At 39.1% G+C, this 17,544-nt stretch overlaps 2 pseudogenes; one reads left to right on the top strand and one right to left on the bottom strand.

Annotated features, from left to right (window-relative positions):
* Window positions 1-384: 384 nt before the first annotated feature.
* LOC110313960 lies at window positions 385-1,407 on the bottom strand (annotated as a pseudogene).
* Window positions 1,408-2,559: 1,152 nt separating this feature from the next.
* LOC115063158 lies at window positions 2,560-3,051 on the top strand (annotated as a pseudogene).
* The last annotated feature ends 14,493 nt before the right edge of the window (window positions 3,052-17,544 follow it).

Here is a 17,544-nt window from a genome sequence, read left to right on the forward strand (position 1 = left end):
GACAAAATTTAGAGCTAAGATGAAAGGATGGACTATCCAGAGACTACCCCATCCGGGGATCCATCTCATCATGAACCCCTCTTTCTTTACCCTGCCCCTGGATACACCAGCAAGATTGGGTATGGCTGGAGCTAAGAAATTCATTGAAAACAGGCAGGGAAGGGTGGAGGAGAAGGGAGAGGGGAGCAGCTGATGTTGCCCCCTCCCCAGTATCTGGATTTCCTGCTCCCCTTAACCCTGGAGGTGTGGAGTGTATGTTAAATTAGATGCATGCAACTTTAGAGCCCTCTGGCTCTTCCATCCAACCCTCCCCACCCCCAACCGGAAAAAAATAGAAAGAAAAAGAAAAAAATGAAAAAAAACTCATGGGGCACAAGCACACCCCTAAAACTCAGTAAACTCCTTGCCACACTTCTCATTGATGGAGACCTGAATCTCTTCCTCCTCAGAGTAGTCAAAGTTACTCATGTTCCCAGGGCCTTTAAACTTTGGTATGAAGGGAGCTTCCACCTTTCTCTGATAGATGGCAATCCAGTCAGTCATGGTAAACTACTTGTGGTTCTTGATGTCATTGACTCCTTTCTTGAGGTTCCCAAAGTGCTTGGTGAGATCCACCTGCAGAAGGTTCTGCAGCAGGTCCTTCAAGTCAGATCTTAAGTGGGATGGGAACCACACCTTCCCAGAGACGAGTTTTTCATTGATCTGGATAGGCTGGTCAGCAAAGAAGGGCGGGTAACCAGCAGCCATCTCATAGATGAGGATGCCAAAAGCCTTGTTGTAGCCTTTTCTCAGGATAATCTAGGGGGCCAAGTACTCAGGGGTCCCACACAAGGTCCAAGTACAGCCTTTCACACACTTGGCAAAGCCGAAGTCTGTCACCTGAATATAGCCCTGATGGTCAATGAGAAGGTTCTTGGGCTTCAGGTCCCAGTAGATGAGGTCCAGGGAGTGCAGATGCTTAAAGGTCAGGATGACCTGTGTAGCATAGAAATGGACATGGGGCTCACTGAACTTTCTGATCCACCATAAGTGGGAGAACATCTCTCTACCAGTCACATACTCCATGACCATGTACAAGTTTGAGATATCCTTGAAGGAGAATTCAAGTTTGACCAGGAACGGGATGTTGAAAGCTTGCAGGATGCGCTTCTCATTCAGAGTGTGCTTGATCTGCTTCAGCTTCACCACCTTCTGCTTGTCCAAGATCTTCATGGCATAGTGGTTCCCACTCTCCTTTTGTTTCACAAGTATCACTTGCCCAAAGGAGCCGGTGCCAAGGGTCTTGAATCTATCAAACTGACCCAATTGGGCTGTATTCTGAGAAGGAGTCTCCCATTTTTTTCCAAAAAAAAAATCTTCCTTGGCTTTGGCTAGGAACTCTTTCATATCATTGGAGCTGGAAGCCATCACTCAGTCTTTCTCAGGGCCTCTTACAGGACACTTTTGTATAGCTCACTGTGAATCCTGTGGTCCCTGGAGTTGGTGATGGGGCTGGATTTTGAATTCATATATGATGGTGAAAATTGGCGGGAAAGCATTTAGAAGTTATTCTACAAAATCAAGAGGCAGTGCACTATCTAGCCAAAGTCTGAGAAAGAGGGAGCCATAATCCTCCAAAATATCAAGATACAATGGTCCCAGAGAGAGTAATGATAACGGGAAAAGGATTCTTGAGAAGGAAAACAGCCTCTTGGGAACATTGTCTACATGTTGTGGCCTGGCTGAAATAGTGTTCATTTGAGAGGAGAGACAGAAACTGCCTTCAGTGAATTAGAGAAAGTCAGGTGAAAATTGAAGATGATAAAATACCTTGTCTGATTCTTGGTGCTGTATTGATAAGGCTTAGACTTAAATAAGATTTTGGCCTATAACCACAACAATGAGTGGAGTATTATTACATGGAAAACATGGATAAATCTTTAAAAAAACATAGTGTTAAAAAATTTAAAATGTAGACACAAAAGTGTATACTAAATGGGTTCATTTATGTTAATTTGCAGAAAAAAGTAAAACCTTTCTATGTGTTATAAATCAGGTATCAGTTATCTTTGAGGGATAGTAATTGGGGGGAGATATAAAAAGAATTTCTGAGGTGTTGATCATATTGGCTTTATTTTTAAAATCTGGGTGTTTACTAGTTATATAGCCGAGCTCAGTTTATAAATATCTAAAAAATTGTTTAATCACAACTTTTGGAATTCTGTATATATTATACTTCAAGAAAAATTAGGAAACCAAGATATAATCTATGAACAAGATAATAGTTCATTTCAAGAGGAACATGTCCAATTAACAAGAGTTTACTTTCTTTACACCATGAAACTTTTTCTTTCATGAATTGCTAATTTTTCAACTTCATTTGTTGTTCAGAGTATCCCTAATAGGTCAGCTTGGGTCTTCCAAGAGTCATGTACTAAGATGTATTAGTTACATCAGTAGAAATTCCTTTGAAGGAAAGGAGGTACTACAGTGGGAAGTTGTTAGGTCAAAATGAAGGTATGCTTTCTGTATTCTCTGCCCTGGGAGCAGCTCTCCGGCCTTGGCCCCTCACCCCTGATAATGTATGCCTGCTCCAATTTCATCCCTATCTGTCCCTTTGTCAAGAACATCTCTCATCTGTCTGCAGTGGTGTTGAACCAGCCAGACACATTGACAGAGGAGTGTCTCAGCAGCTTGGCAGTCTAGAGTCCTGTGACCTCACTTATCCCTGGCTGAAGTTTCCAAACCAACATCATTTCAAGGAACGTTGACACAGCTGCCAAGTTCATTTGGGGCTGGGGCTACCACAGTTGGGATGTCTGGCTCTGGGCTGGGATTGGGACTGTTTTTGGAAACCTCATCCTTGGCTATGCCAGGAACCCTTCTCTGAAGCAACAGCTCTGCTCTTACGCAATTCTGGGCTTTGGCATCCCAGAGGCCATAGAGCTCTTTTGCCTAGTGGGAACCTTTCTCATCCTCTTTGCCATGGGATGCAGCTGTCTCCACTTCCACCTCCCATACTTCTTTCTCCCATGTCTTATCTGCCCTGTGTGCTGCTTTTCCTACACTTAACCCGGGAAGTCTGGAGAAAGTGGTTGGCTCTGGGTTTGACAGAGAGAAGATAAAATAAATACTCTTAATACAAAAATATGCAGACACGTTTCATTTGAAGGGATAAAAATGATAGGCGAATATAATATATAGGAAGACCTTTGGATCATAGCATGATCTAAGGGCAGGCTGATGGTGATTTATGAGGCAAATATTGCCCAGTGGAGGAGTAGTGTACTGGGAAAAAATAATGTTCTATTAGTACCTGTGCCATGGCCCTATCTGAGACTATCCAAGGGAAGAATGGCCTTGGTTCAATGCTGTAGTGAATCTTAAAAGACGCAGCCTCGGGGCTGGTGAGATGGCTCAGTGGGTAAGAGCACCCGACTGCTCTTCCAAAGGTCCCGAGTTCAAATCCCAGCAACCACATGGTGGCTCACAACCATCCGTAACGAGATCTGACGCCCTCTTCTGGTGTGTCTGAGGACAGCTACAGTGTACTTACATATAATAAATAAATCTTAAAAAAAAGAAAAAAGACGCAGCCTCTAGAAAAGATCTCTGGGCAGTGCATGTCCATGCCAAGCACACTTAAGTGTGTGGTAATGTGTGTGATAGGAACTGGCTACTGCTTACTCTCATCTACTCTCTAAGCATATATCTCTACTTCTGTGAGCAAGGAAAGATGGTGCAACAAAATTCAGTAAATCCCACATGATGTGCTTGTTTCTAAATACAATGTTTTTCTAAAACTTGCTAGAACACAAACGGAACTTCTTAAAGGGACCAGCTAACTGGAGGAAATCTTTGAATTACTAAAAGGAATCTGACTATTGTTATATTTTACTGGATTCATGACACAAAAGAATATGAATGTTGAATTTTGACTCTGCTTTCATTCTCAAGATTAATAAATTGGTGGCTTAAGTTAGTGAAACCTTTCCTAAAACAATTGGATTAATTTTTCATCCATTAAATCATCTAGGCCTACGAATGTAATCCAGTTAACTCACCTGCCAAGGGGCCTGAACATATTGACAAACTTGCTGATTCTAAATTCTTTTTTAGTTGGCTGTTGAGTTCCAACTATTCTTCCTACACATGCTACAACCACAATCCCTCCACAAAGTAAGGAAACCCAGAATTGTTCACCATTACATTCCCTAAAAAGTAGGGAGCATCAATATAGATTTATGTATTTCCCCCAAACTTCCACAATAAGTATGAGTACATACCTCATTAGAAGAAGTGATCACAAAAACAGACTCTAAAGGATGGTTAAAAGGAACCACAGGGGACCTTTTACATTGATAAAGGGCATGCATGAAAACCACGAACATAGCATCACAGATGATGGAAGAAAAACTGAATGCTTCCTTACACTGGGAACCAGATTAATGCCTCTTGTTCATCATAACCCTGGAGATTCTGACAACAGCAATAAGAAAGGGTAAAGAAATAAAGGGCACATAGATTAGGGAAAGAAGTAGACTTTTTTCTGAGGACATGATTGTCTGCAATAACAAAAAATCCTAAAGAAACCCCCAAATCCCCAGTAACTGAGTACAAGATCATAGGATATAAACTCAACACATAAAGATAAGTTATATTTCGATATACTTACCAAGAACATGAGAGCAGAAATGTAAAACCCTGTATTATCACACCAAAAAAAGCGTCAATATACAAATTTAACAGAACATAAGCAAGATTTACAGGCTGAAAATTATAATGAGGTGATGTAAGAAATCAAGGGGGGGCTAAATAAATGGAGGCACATATCACAGTCATGAATTGAAACACTTAATAGAAGCTCTGGGGATCAGCATATTGAAATCTTTTGCATCATCCCCCCCCCCCGCCAATGCACTAACCTTTTACAGAAGTTTGCTAACTCCCAATCAAGAATCAAATGTTGAGGTAATTCTGGTAGGAATCTAATGTAGTCAATAAGAATAGAGCTTTTTATTTAAGAATTTGATGTTTAAAATAACCTCTATCGTCTCCCCCAATTTATCGGGAGTTATTCCAATAAGGAGACAAATGATAGGGCTACTGTGTTATTGATAATTAATTGGGATGATGAATGAAAATATGGAGGAATTCTTTGGTGTCATTTGTATTATAATTCCCTAGAGTAAAAGAATTTATAGAATGATAGAATGAATATCTCTTTGTCTGTCTGTCTGTCTGTCTCTCCATATATTGCAGCTCAGGTGAAAATGGCCTTCTTGGGATCATATTATAAACTGTTGTTAGGGCCAGTGACACAATTCAGTGATGGACTGCTTGCTTAGCATGCACGAGGACCTATGTTTCAACACAGTACTACAAAAAATTATAAAGCCATATTATATATGGTTATTATTATGAAGCAAATAAAGAGCTTCCTTCCCCACGTTACTAAACATACTAAGAGTCTTTCTGACTATGTATATTTTTCTAGTGTGTTTCCTTAGGGAACAAATATATGATTATTTGCCTCTCTTCTTACTTTTAATTTTTGGCACTCCTGTATGATAATCATTTTACTTATTCCTTCCTAAATTCTAAAACAATGTACCTGCCACTCCATTTAAAGCTAACTGTAATCTCTTACTATTAGACCTCAAAATATTATTGCCACACTTCCTTTAAGCCTTTCAATCTGTGGATTCATTCAAATCTCATTTTATTTTCTTGAAGTCTCATTTCTTGACTCAGTTGTCTCAACTCATATTTTCCTAATGGCTTATTAACTCATATTTAATACATCCCTTTCTTTGATTTTTTTCTGCCTTGAGGAAGAAAGATATATCTATAAATCATGAGGGAAAAATGAAAGAATTCAATATTTTAACCACCTGATATTTATATGTTCAATTGGGACAGACAGTATATTTTAGAGCAAATTTTTGAACATTAGGTTTTCATATTGTATATATATTTAAATAATTTCTAAGTAAAAATTTCAATAAAAATATATAAAAATAAATCTCAAATTTTTTCCTATTATCATTTTTAATTAAATGTATATAACTTGAGCCTAACTGTGTAAATATATACAATGTAAATTTTTCTGAATAAAAAGTCCCTACAAGGACAGACCCTTGGTATCCTAGAAGATAATCCCAGAATATTACTTAGCCAAGCAATACTCACTGCTAGGGAAGTAATTAAGGTCCACTAAGGCCACTTCTACTTTAATATTTTGACAAGAAATTCTATAAGATATTTATACTGGTAGTCTAGTTCTGTTTCTGGCTTGAAACTGGGAAGGTACTCAGAAACTGAAGGAAAACAGGTGGAACCAAAAAATTCCACCAGATAGCTGACTGTGGTTGCAAATAATGATTGGGGGAGGCAGACTGTCATCTGTGAAATAACTACAGAGAGCCCAAGTGAGAAAGGCTTTGCTAGAAGTAGTGGGAGTGGGTGGGTAGGGGAGCAGAGGTGGGGGGAGGGGTATAGGAAACTTTCGGGATAGCATTTGAAATGTAAATAAAGAAAATTTAAAAAAAAAGAAAAAAAAAAAGAAGTGTCTTTGGGGGAACACAGAGAGAGGAGATAGAATGAGCATGAGAGTCGTGTGGGTTTCAGGAAACAGGCAGGACAAGAATGAGCTGGACAGCTGGAGAGAGCTCTTGGGTAACAAATACATGCCTGGCCAGGATTAGAAATTCCAGCACAAGATCAGATATTTATTGTCACATAAAACAAATGCTCGAGGTGTCTAATGATAGGAAGGTCCCTCTGAAAGTTACCTCAGAGGCAGCTAGTCCCCCAGATTAAAATGTTCAGGTGATGGGAGGCACACTATGAATGGCTTCGTTTCAATTTAGAGGTTTAGACATTGGACCAAAATGGAGAATAAGAATGAATGTGAATCAGTAACAGATGAGATGATGGAGACAGGATTAAGAGAAGCCTTTATAAAAATCTTCTAGAGTTTTTGTTGACCAAAAGCTCCAAATTAAGGGCTGCTGATGCTGTTCAGTGGGAGAGTGCTTGTCTAGTGTACACAAGACTCTAGGTTCAATCCCAGCACTAATGGGGGAAAAGGAGCTCTAAATTAACCCGTATGGATGCAAAATTGCCCTCAAACTCAATCAGCATTTTTTAGTGTCACACAAAATTCTATTCTAAAAGGCTTTCAGTTCAAGTTAGTTTAGAAAATATTACATACTACATACATACATACATTACGTACAAGTTAGTTTAGAAAATACTACATACATACATACATACATACATTATACTACATACTACATACATACATACATACATACATACATACATACATACATTAGAAAATCTCTCCCCTAGTCTTACAGTAATTTTTAATGAGTCGAAACTCAGAAGAATTCTGTAATAAAATAGTCTTGAATAACTTTTCATAACACAAGGGGACAGAATAAATGTTCAAATCAGAACAAGGATACTTTATCTCTTCAAACACATTTCTTTGGGGTGACAGTATTCAAAATCTGTTTTTAAGCTTGTTTTTGAAAAGCATATTATATTACTACTTTAATATTCAGTAGGACACCAGAACTTATTATTTATTTCTGTTGCTTAGCATCCATGGACTAACTTTCCCATGCCTTTCTTTTTTTTATTAGATATTTTCTTCATTTACATTTCAAATGCTATCCCCAAAGCCCCCTATACCATCTCCCTGCCCTGCTCCCCAACCCACCCACTCCTGCTCCCTGGCCCTGGCATTCCCCTGTACTGGAGCATATGATCTTCACAATACCAAGGGCCCCTCCTCCCATTGATGGCCTTCCCATGCCTTCCTACTCTCCTAATTTTTCTAGTTCTGTTAAATATTATTAGCTCAATTTTGCTATATTCTACAAATGAGTACAATCATGTGGTACTCCTTTTGGTTTTCCTGAATTATTTACTTCAACATAGTGATTCCTTGTTGTATCTGTGTTGCACATGATATGGTTTCATTCGTTCTGTGGTGCAATAATGCTCCATGGTTTATATGTATGATATGTTTTCCATGAATTCATAAGTTGACAGAATTAAAGTAGCTTCTATTTCTTGACTCTTGTGAATAGCACTGTAATGAATATGGGAGTACAGGTGTCTCTTTGTTATAGTGCTATCATTTCCTTTGGGTATGTACCTACTAGTAGGAATGCTAGATCATATGCTAGTTCTACTTTTTATTTTTTTAAAAAAAGATTTATTTACTTATTATACGTAAGTACACTGTAGCTGTCTTCAGATACACCAGAAGAGGGTGTCAGATCTCATTACAGGTGGATGTGAGCCACCATGTGGTTGTTGGGAATTGAACTCAGGACCTCTGGAAGAGCAGTCAGTGCTCTTAACTGCTGAGCCATCTCTCCAGCTCCTACTTTTTAATTTTTTTTGAGTGTATGTTTTTTTTTTTCATTATGAACAATTTCAAACCCAGATATGAATAGAAAGAAGAGCATCATGAACCCCAATGTTCCTACTACTGGGCCTCAGAAGATAAAGATCCTTTAAAATAACCACAATTACTGTGCTTTAAAATATTTGCAATCTGAGTGCTGGAGAGGTAGCTGGGAGTGAAGTGTCTCCTGCATAAGTATAAATTTGGATCTACAGAACCCATATAAAGTCTGGGCATGGCATCTTATATCTGTGACTCCAACATTGTTGTGGAAGAACAAGACAGGTGGATTCTCTCTACAGACATATAAATACACACCCCACAAATACTCTAAAAATAAATATCAGTAATTTAAACACTAGATGTCCATGAATAGAATAAGCTGCTTCAGAAAGAAGTAGAAGCCTAGTGGATTAATGAATGTTTCCTGAGACTTTACTAGGTACCACACTTGGATTTTCAGTGAATTCCACAGATAAGGTTCTAAAAGTTGACATTCTGATGAAGGAATGCTTACCCCTTGCCAACTGCCAATGTCCATGTTAGTCTGGTGGCACAGGAATGCTAAGATTCTGTAGAGAGAATTTCTACTTTACTGGAGGACTGATCCCTCTTAACACGGACTTTTATTTTGATATATTTGTCCTTATTAATGAACCAATTTCTTATTTTATTCTTACAATATTTATAGTGAAAAACATTTCCTCTTCTCTCCTTTTTTTATAAGAAGTGACCTAGATTTCTTTTACATCTTTATAATTTTTCCTTTCCATCTCCTAAACTGGCCACTAAAAGGGAGACAGCTAGAGCAACTCCTAGCTCATAGGTTGCGCCCATGTAAGTTAAAGAACACAATCAAGGGCATAACTTAGGGTAGACCAGACCTGTATTTCAAAGTTTCTTTGCTCCCTCAACCAGACACTCACCCTTGGGTGGGAAAAGCTCTCTCCAGAACTGCACAGCAGACTTCCAGGTGGCTATCAGGTCAAGATACTTTCCTGCCCATTTTAGTTCTGTGTGCCTTGCATTACCCCCAAATATAGGTAGTTCAGGAAGATTACTGAAATCCAAAAGTGAGAAATGGCATGTGATTTGTGACTGACATTTGCTATTCATTTGTCAATGTGTCATTTTGTGAGAAAATTAGTAAGATGGTAGTGTTAGAAATATAAAGCATTTATTTCAATGAAAGGGCCCTGATTCCATTTACAGACAACTGTGTGATTTATTTTATTAAGTATGATATGTCTGTCCATTTTGATATACTTCTAAAAATGATACATAGATTTAATAAATTCAAGGTTTGCAAATTCTCTTTCAATCAATAAGATATATTCACTGTACAATCTGATGTTTGAGAAATAGGCGTGCTTTTTCAGTCTTATGAAATAACCTAGGTAGGTTGACAATGTATAGATGTCCTGGTTACATTCGGTTGCTGTGATAAAATACTGTCCAAAGCAACTTGGTGAAGGAAAGGCTTTTCTGGCTTACTCCCCATTTTTTCAGTATTTATTAATTTGTTCTTTAATCTTTTTTTTACAGTCCAGACTATCCCTCTACTGGCCCACCTTACCACTGTTTCACATCCCACACCTCCACTAAGAGGATGCCCCCATCCCCCACCCCACCAGACTGCCCCACTCCCTGAGTCCCCAAGGTCCTCAAGGGTTAGTTAGCTGCATCTTCTCTGAGTCCAGACCTAGAAGTCCTCTTCTGTATGTGTGTTGGGGGCCTCATATCAGCTGGTGCATGCTGACTGGTTGGTGGCTAAGTGTCTGAGAGATCCTGGGGTTCCAGGTTAGTTGAGACTGCTGGTCTTCCTATGGGGTCTCCCTCCTCCTCAGATTCTTCTAACTTTTCCCTAATTCAACAACAGGAGTCAGTAGAGTCTGTTCATTAACCAATGGTTAATGGGTGTAAATATATGCATCTGACACTTTCAGCTGCTTGTTGAGCCTTTCAGGGGAAAGCCATGCTAGGCTCCTATTTGTAAGCACACCTCAGTAATAGTGTCAGGCTTTGGGGCCTCCCCTTGAGCTGGATCCCACTTTGGGCCTGTTGCTGGACCTTCTTTTCTTCAGTCTCTTCTCCATTTCCATCCCTGGAATTCTTTCAGACAAGAACAATTGTGGCTCAGAGATGTGACTGTGGGATTGGAACCCCATCTCTCGCTTGATGTCCTGACTTACTGCTGGAGGTGGGCTCTATAAGTTCCCTCTCCCTACTGTAGGGCATCTAAGGTTCCTACTTTTGAGTCCTGAGAGTTTCTCACCTCCCAGGTCTCTGGTGCATTTTGGAGGGTCCCCCCAACCTCCTACCTCTCGAGGTGGCTTGTTTTCATTCTTTCTGCTCTCCCTCAGGGTTTCAGTCTTGTTCCTCCCCCCAATACCTTATCATGTTCTTGTCTGATTCAGGACAGTCCTGTGCATTGATTTTGATTTTTATAAATGGGAGGAAAACATACTACAAGAATAAAAAAAAAATCCTACAGCAGATTGGCATAGCACACTTCAAATTTGAGAAAGCTAGCTCTTCCTTTCAAACAGATAAAATATTTAGTAACCTTATGTATCCAATGAATTAGCTGAGGTTCTGGACTTCAGTTTACTTTGTTACAGGAGGCAAGAAGATAGTCTAATACTGAAGCCAATAGCCTCGAGCATGTGAAATATGGCTAGTTCCAACCAAAATGTGCTGTGAGAGTCAAATAGACTGATTTCAAGCACTTACTATCAAAAACATTCAAAATACTATAATAAATTATTACTCTTAATCACATATTGAATAGATGATATGTTAGATTGTAGGGCTGAATAAAGTACATTATGAAAATTTCTTTGGCCTCTTTAGAACATGGTTATTAAGACACTGAAAGTTATCTACATGGCTTGCATTGTGTTTGTTTTGGACAGTGCTGATTTAGATATAAGCAGTGCCAGCACAATGCTGAAAGGTCTGGCCAACTGTAACAACCCAGACTCATCCATTCTTGTGAGCATTTTATCTGCTTGGCAGCCAGTTATAGTGCTGCTGTGCTTTCCCTCTGTGCCCTCTGTATAGACATAGACATATGTTGTAGAGATGAGGCAGGGAGGAGAGACATCTGCCAAAAGGACAGTTTTGCAGTGACATACTCGGTAGGCAACTTGAGGGAAGTTTTGGCAATGCCCTCCTTATTGTCTGTGCCCAGATCTCCATCCATAGTGGTACAATTGTCTCTATTTGCTCCCAGTTTCTTGGGAGCATCGTACACTTCTCCGATAATTATTTGGAAGAATTAGATCATTTTTCATACCATGAAAAGATCTTCATTATGCATATGGATATTTTACTTTATATGGAAGTTTTGGACAGGAAAAGAATTAATCTGAATTAGATGAATTTGGAAAAGCTGGCAAACTTTTGGCAGAATCCAGGTCAGCATATTTCATTGTAAATCTACCCCCTTCGCATATAATGTAAGACTCTAGATTTATTTGCTAAGGAATTCTGCCTATTTATAGAGGATAAAAAATATGCCACTAGAAAACATCTTATACAGTATCTTTTATAAAGGTCCTGAAGGTGTTTTGGAAGACATGGACCTAGTTGGGTGGAATAATAACCAGGACTAGGAGGGGAAAAGACCAGGGGAAGACAGAGCCCACAAAGATGCCTGGGAATTTAGACTCCAGAGAATGGGTGGAGATCTCTTTGTTTGGTCTCACTGGTTTGCAGGGATCCATTTCAGATGGGGGCTGGGATGGTATGGCCGGATCAAGATTCCTTAAGCAGTCACAGGAGATCATGTTATTTAACTCTCCATCCCACCTTTTCCTCTACTCGATTCACTCACACATCCCCCACAAATACGCAATATTTTTATCAGTAATTTGTGACATGTAAAGGCAAAGCTTTTTGATAAAAAAAGAAAAGTAGCTTCTATGTCAAAGAAACAAGTGGCTTCTGTGTTAATATTTGTACAAACAGCAACAGTTTTTAGAAGACTCCATTGTCAACACCCCAGCAGCTGATAATGATTCTTGGCCTCCGTGCTATGCTTTTCTATAGCTACACAGAAGTATTTCAGCTTCTTTCGCTATCTCCTACAATCACAGCTAATAAACTCTACTTGGCACCTGAAGCAAAGATGCTGCTGACTGTAATATACTGGGCTCTGTAGCACTTCAGAGACACGGCAACTTCTGTTATTGACCTTTCACCATGTTCTATCCCTAGGTGAAGACTAACCATTCATGTGTGCCTTGGGGAAATCTGTCCTGAGGTTACCATCTCAAGTGTCTCACGTCTTTTAAGTCAGCTATTCCATTTAACAGCCCATGGACATAGAATCCATTTGTAGATGGGAAAGGACATTATTCTGGGATTCCATTTGGTGCCTCTGTTTTCTGTGTCCTCTTTTATTGATGCCATAGTTTCCATTTGTTCCTTACCCCAGCCCCTGTCCCAAACCAGCATGTGTGTCCCCAAGAAAAGACTTTGTGATTTTAAAGTTTAATTACAGGTCAGAACTAAAATTGAGATTTATTGAGTGTCTGGCTCTTGATACTTGAAACTAGTTATTCTTAGCTCAGGTGTCAGATGCATAGTCACAGAGTAATGGGACATAAATATTTATGGAATTTTAGCTGAAAAAATTTTCAGTATTCAAAACCTTTCCATTGGGATCTTCTGTTATTACCAGAGCCTTACAGTGAATCTATAACTCTATAGTCTCAGCAAATACCTAGTGAAACATGCTGGCCAATTTAAAAAAAATTAAAACATCAGTTTGTCCTTTTACCACCGTTTCTAAATGGGAAGTATATAACTGAACCCCCACAAAATACAATACATCCTGCCACAGTAAAACTAGATTAACTCATATCACAGTGTAGTGGTAGTTTCACTTATTATGTTAGAGATGAAATTTCTTCTAAGTTTTTAAGCCTGTGTGTCATTTCTCCTGAGAGAAAATAGTTCTCAAACCTGATCTCAAAGAAATCAACTCTGAGACCGTATGAGAGCACATCCAATGAAACTCACTATTTTTTTTCCAAAGGTAAAAAAAAATGACCTGTGGACCTGAAATGAGATGTTTTTGTTTGTTTGCTTGTTTTTGGATAACAAGAGTGGGAATCTACATAATCTAAATCCTGACTCCATCAATTCTAGGAGCCTTTTCTTCTACCGTTTACCTCATTACTGCACATAATGTACATCATGCACATTAAGTGTTGCCAGCTGCCCAGTGGGCATTGCCTGCTCACATGCCAACTTGAGCTCTTGAACTGAAGGTCTCAGTGCCTCCTTCAGGTAAAAATCTGGAAAATGCAAGCTCCATCATGGGGAGAATTGACATCATCAATTTGCAAGACAACCCCAAAGACAACAATGGAACTTAACTCTAGTAGAAGTAGAGGCTGCTTCTGTGTGGGGAGACACAGCTGTCTCTCGGTTCAAGTGGAATTCATTCAGAAGCCTCAAGCTTGAACATTTTAATACAAGCATCAGGATGGTATATGAGGAAAAAGAGCAACTGTATCAACTTAAGTCAAAACCAGATCATTTAATAAGGAAAGAGGTTTTAAGTATTTAAAAGATGCTAGTTTAGACTGCTTAGTTAATAGGTTCTATTTATTTACTTTTATTACTTTGTATATAGGGCATCATTGTGTAGACAAGGCAGGTCTGGAGCTTGCTATGTAGCCACTCTGGCTTTTAACTCAGGATCCTTCTGCCTTCAATGGCCAAATACTGGGAATATAGAAATGTGCCACATTATCTAGCCTCATGGTGTTTTTATATCTTGATGGTGCATAAAATTATGATGTATCTTGCATCTGATTCTGTCTTAAATTTATTGAAGAAAAATATTTCAATACATTCCGTGGTGGTTAGATAGGTTTTTCCCCCACAGTCACTCATGTCTGAATGTTAAGCTCATGGTGGTGGCTCTATTAGGAGGTATGGCCTTGTTGGAATAGGTGTGGTTTTGATGGAGGAAGTGTGTCACTGTGAGAGTGGGCTTTGAGGTCTCCTATGCTCAAACTCCACCCAGTGTGGGGCACAGTCTTCTTCTGCCTGTGGATCAAGGTGTAGAACTCTCAGCTCCTTCAGCTTGATGCCTGCATGCACACTGCCTTGCTTCTCTCCATAATGATAACAGACTAAACCTCTGAAATTGTAATCCAGTCCCAGTGAAATTTTTTCCTTTATAAGAGTTGCTTTGGTCGTGCTATCTCTTCACAGCAATAAAACTAAGACATATTCCATTATATTTTATTCTTCTGATCAAAGTATAGTGCTTATACAGATAAGTTTGATTTTGGTTCATGTCTATGTCTATTCCTAGTACATATAGTTCCTCCTTTTGACAAAATGATCAATAGGTGACAGATTCTTCTGTGGACTTGTCATTTCACTGTGGTTGTCTAAATAGCTGGATGTGATTAATGAACCCATTAGCCTGACATTTATTTGCCTCTTGGTCAGGTTTTTACCCTTTTGGTTAATCTTTCCCCCTGTCTTTATTCTCTCCCTCCTATCCTTCCTTAATTCCATCTTTTTCATTGATAGGATATTGCTATATAGCCCAGATAACCTTGAATTTCCCGTCTCCCAAGTACTAGGATTACATTTATATCTGATTTAAGTTTATTAACTAGAAGTATGTTGTACAGACCAAATAAATCTTTTGCAGAGAAATACAGAGAAGGGGGAGAGAGAGGGAGAGGGAGAGGGAGAGGGAGAGGGAGATTAGTGTTACATGTGAGTGATCCTACTTTTTACAATCTCAAAGTCTAAAGCAGATCTGCCAGCTTAGCAGTGTGTAGAAATTTCCATCAAGTAGCAAAAAGCTTTCACAGGGTTCTGGGATTGGCCAATTGCGTCTGTAAGCTTTCTTTTAATTACATGCAAAATAAGTCAAGATGCCATCTGCAACCTCTCCATCTAGTCAGATCCTTCACATTCTTCTCCAGAGTCTAGCCCTATAAATGGATTGAACTAGAAAAGATCATATTGAATGACACAACCCAGATGCGGAAAGACAAACTTCACATGTTCTTTCTCATCTGAGGCTCCTAGTTCTCACCTAGAGTGACTGCAGAAACCAAGAAAGTAAAAAGAGACCATTGCAGGGCTGAGAGGGTGTGGGATCAATAGAGGGAAATAGCAGAGTAGAAGTGATCTAAAGAGAAAAATGGATAATTGGAGGGCTCTAATAAGGGAGGGTAAAATAACAGCAAGGGTGTCAGAAAACTTCATAAAGAATCACACTATTAACTATGTACCCAAAACACCTAGTGCAATTCTATGTATGGGATGCTATCTGTGGAAATTTATGGAGGTCTGGCCCTCCAGACTGGCCAAAAAATTACACTTTACAAAGGTGGGGGGAGTCCAATGGAGGCTAAGAGCCAGTAAGGGGGCTTGGATATTTGGCAGGTTGCTGGGAGCAAGGAGCCAAGGTCAGGAAGTGACCATGGTAGGCTCAAGCACCTCTCAGCAGTGAAAGTTTCAGGAGAGAACACTCTTCCCCCAAAAGTATTACAGCTCTTATGTGACAGTTGCTCTCAGACAATCTTTGATGCTTTATTCCTTGTGGACAAGGTCTCATATACATTTGGGGTTGGGGTCTAAAAGCAGATGCTTTTTATTGGCTTGGTTGGAGATGTTAGGGATGCCTCATCTGTATGTGGAGGGGCTTTGGGATGTAGCCCTATGTGACTGATTGTCATGGTCCTCTCCATGGGTTGCTATGGTCACATGACAGGAATTTGGTTGGGAGTAGGTGAAATGCCTACCATCTTCAGGTCTGAGGGTACCGGGTTGGGTTTCCAAACCGACTCTAATTTACCAAGTTTTCTGGTCGGTTCACTGCCCCACAACCTATAATACACATACCTTGATTATTAATATACATCTATAATTCAACTGAAAATTTTCCATCTGTGCTGGCCATACTCTTTCCAAGAGCCAAAGACCATCTAACAAAACTCCCAACACAACCAATTAAAATGTAGACTTGTAGAACCCATTCCCAACTGATACATCTACCACACAACTTCTGCACCTAAGGCTGAAGGAACACTGTGGAAGAGGTGGCAGGGAGCTTGTAGGTGGCAGAAGAACAGGGAGTTTGCTGTGAGATCCTGATTCCTAGGGATATCAGAAGTGACACCTATAAAGTTTCACCAACATAGCTGCTTAAACATGACATGAATATGGATAATGACAATAGACATGGTAACATGGACCAGAGAAAGTCCATGAGTCCTCATTCATACAAAAAGAACTACAGGCAAAGAAGGAATCATGAGAACAAGAGCCTCCTGGTTGGTTATCTAATTCCAGGCGTTCAGCCATGAAACATATACATATAAGTAACATTATACAGATATATGTATCAGTCTGTGTAAATATACCAGTCTATATATGTATATATAAATATATATGTATACTATATATCATGTGTACATATGTATATATAACATAAAAGGAATACATATGTATACATAAATATACGTATATAACAATAGTTAATGAAAGAGAGGCCATGAATTTGAAAGAGTCCAAGGAGGTGAGTGTGGGAGGGTTTGGGGATAGGAAAGAAAATGGGGAAATGATCTAGTTATTATTATAATATCAAAAACTAGAAGAAATAACTTTTAAAACCCAAGACCTTAGGAGTAAGAGTTTTAATTATAGAAATATAATAGCTATAAATGTGATGGACAGATGTTTTCACTTACCTAAATGTTTTGTATGAAGAATAAGCCGCAGTAACTGTACTATACTATCTAGTGGATGCTGATGTAGGAACCCAAGGAACCATCAGTCAGTTGGATCCTCTGATCAACAATGAGGATTCTAGGATGAAGATCTTCTATTGTCTGAACTTCCTTTATCCCTGATCTTATTGTTATCGCATATGTCCTCTCATTTTTTTAATAGTCACTCCTGCTGAATATGAGAATCTTTTTTGTTTGGTCCAAAAAATTATCTATGATAGATATAATTTCACTCTTTAATAAATGAATTTACTGACTATATATACCAAGCCAAAGTTAAAAAAAACAAATATTATTCTCTCTCTCTCTCTCTCTCTCTCTCTCTCTCTCTCTCTCTCTCTCTCTCTCTCTCTCTCTCTCTCT

This window comes from Mus pahari, chromosome X, assembly GCF_900095145.1.
Source record: "Mus pahari chromosome X, PAHARI_EIJ_v1.1, whole genome shotgun sequence".
NCBI lineage: Eukaryota > Metazoa > Chordata > Mammalia > Rodentia > Muridae > Mus > Mus pahari.